Raw genomic sequence first — 2427 nt, forward strand, 5'->3', positions numbered from 1 at the left:
TAAGAATTGACGTTGTGATTGAAAATTAATCGTGTGGTTGAGAAAGACTTAATGTGACTAGTTTTATATTTTGGAATTTGTTTTAAGCTTAGATTTTTTTGGAAAGAGATAAATAGTTAGTTAAAGTAAAACCAAGAATAGTATTTTCAAAAAGGTTTGATAAAAATATAGTTTCCTTGAGTATGTTAATTATTTGCATGTAAATCATTACTTTTACGGCATTCTTATTCCCTATTGAGAACGTGTGGTTTGTTCTCACCCCAAAATCTTCCACCCTTTCAGTGACACAGGTTCGAAGACTCCGTTTGAAGCTGCAGGCGATTATAGATCTTATTTATGAGTTAAGTTTATGACTTGAGTTATTTTCATAGAAGTTCCCTCGCTCTTATTGCTTAACATTTTTATTTTATACAGAGGGATAGGATTTGTATGCGAGTTTTGTTTGAAATCTTTTGTATGACAGATATTATTATTAATGATTATGTGATTATTATTACTTGGTGATGCTTGCTATATGATTTGATAAATAAAAACAAAATTTTCTGGTATTTTTACTAAAACTGGACCGCAATATCGAACTAGAGGCTCAATAGTAAATAGTTAATAAAGGAAAGCAGGTTGGTAACACCTTACTTTCGGTACGATCATGACGTTCTGGAAGTTGGGTCGTTACAAGCAGGGGCACTGTTCATACCCTGGGTCAAGCTGTCCGACCTGGGATGTTTGGCGACAAAGCGACCAACCTCTTCGGGTCAGACTATCCGACCTCTTCTCAAAGAGCTCGGCCAAATTTCTAGGAAAGCCCAGTAAAGGGCCCAAATAGAGGAACACGACCCAAATCCAAAGGCAGCCCATGCCTACAGAGAGAAGGGCGGTTTCTTTGAAGATAAGATGACTTGACTCGAAAGATAAAGATAAGATAAGATAACTAACTTATCTTATCTAAGAAGGTAGCTCTACACCGTTATAAATACACTAGAGCACCAAGGTATAACTCATACTCTGATTCTACTAAAAACCTGTTTAATACCCTTGCTAACTTAAGCATCGGAGTCCTTTACAGGTACCACCACCCTCCAGTGACAAAGGATCAGCAGCATTAACATTCCAACAAATCAGACGCGGCAGCTTTGGTCACCACATACACGCCTGACACATCATCTCCAACCAGCACAGAAGATCTCGACCGAGATCGACCTACAGTTTTAGGTAACCCTCGAAACAACAGCCGAGGAAGCCTAGAATCTCATAGACACTGTGGCCAACAACCAATACTTCTATGCTCATCAGACACAATGCCAACCGGTTCAAAAGAAGGGTGTGTTGGAACTAGAAGGAGAGACACTATCTTGGCACAAAATAAGCTGATGCACCAACAAATCTAGCAGCAGATGGAGTTGATGGCAAAAAGAATAGATGGCATTAAATTAGCCTCAGTGAGCACAAGTCAACCTTCAATTGAATGGAGCCAAGGTGAAGTAGGGAATGTTGAGCAACAATAAGAACAAGTTCAATACATGCAGAATGCTTCAAATTCTTCTCAGAATGAATTTCATGGTGACACATACAACTCATCCTGGAGGAATCATCCCAACCTGAGATGGGGTGACAATCAAAACCCTTGGTAAAGGAACAACAACTCCAACTATTCCCGCAACACAAACAACCAAAATCATTTATCCAACAACACTAACCAATATAAAAACTCACAAAACATAAATCATCCACCTCATAATAACTCATAAGCTCACCAAAATAACTTGTCCACACCTCTATTCAACTTACAAAATAACCACCTCAATGCCCCAAACAACCTCCACCAGCAACCATCACATTCCATGCAACCACATCCACACTCTCAGAGGATTTCTAACTTAGAGATGTTGATATAGAAACTCATCAAGACTCAAGAGATGGCAAGACAAGATCAAGCCTTGACACTCGAAAACCAAGATGTATCTATGAGAAATCTTGAGAGGTAGATAGGAAAAATGGCTAAATAAATCACTGAGATAGGTGAGAAGCGAGCATTCCCTTGTACCACTAAAGATAATCCAAGGGACACAAGAAAAGCCATAAAGTGGGGAGAGTGTAAAGTAATCACTCTGAGAAGTGGAGACAGAAGCCATCATTTAGGAAAAGCATGACAAAGAAGGCTTAGAAGAATAGGCAAATGAGCAAAATCAATAGCAAGAAACCTCTACACAGAGTGAGAAGTTAGTTAAAAAAGGAGGCAGTGAAAATATACCAACCAATGCTCTCATACCCTCAAAGGTTCAAGGGAGAGAATAAAGAAAAGCAATACTCCAAATTCTTGGTGGTATTCAAGACACTTCACATCAACATCCCTTTCATTGAAGCACTTGAACAAATTCCACTATATGCTAAGTTCATAAAGGAATTGTTGACAAAGAAAAGATCCTTGAA

General features: G+C 38.6%; 1 long non-coding RNA gene across 1 annotated transcript in view; it reads left to right on the forward strand.

The window, feature by feature from the left end:
• LOC107470123 (uncharacterized) overlaps positions 1–505 on the forward strand; it is a 14793-nt gene extending 14288 nt beyond the window's left edge. The window contains exon 3 of the long non-coding RNA XR_001588352.3: positions 283–505. This is a non-coding gene — a long non-coding RNA (uncharacterized LOC107470123). The remainder of the gene's footprint in view (positions 1–282) is intronic.
• Positions 506–2427: the final 1922 nt, after the last annotated feature.

This window comes from Arachis duranensis, chromosome 10, assembly GCF_000817695.3.
Source record: "Arachis duranensis cultivar V14167 chromosome 10, aradu.V14167.gnm2.J7QH, whole genome shotgun sequence".
Classification (NCBI taxonomy): Eukaryota; Viridiplantae; Streptophyta; class Magnoliopsida; order Fabales; family Fabaceae; genus Arachis; species Arachis duranensis.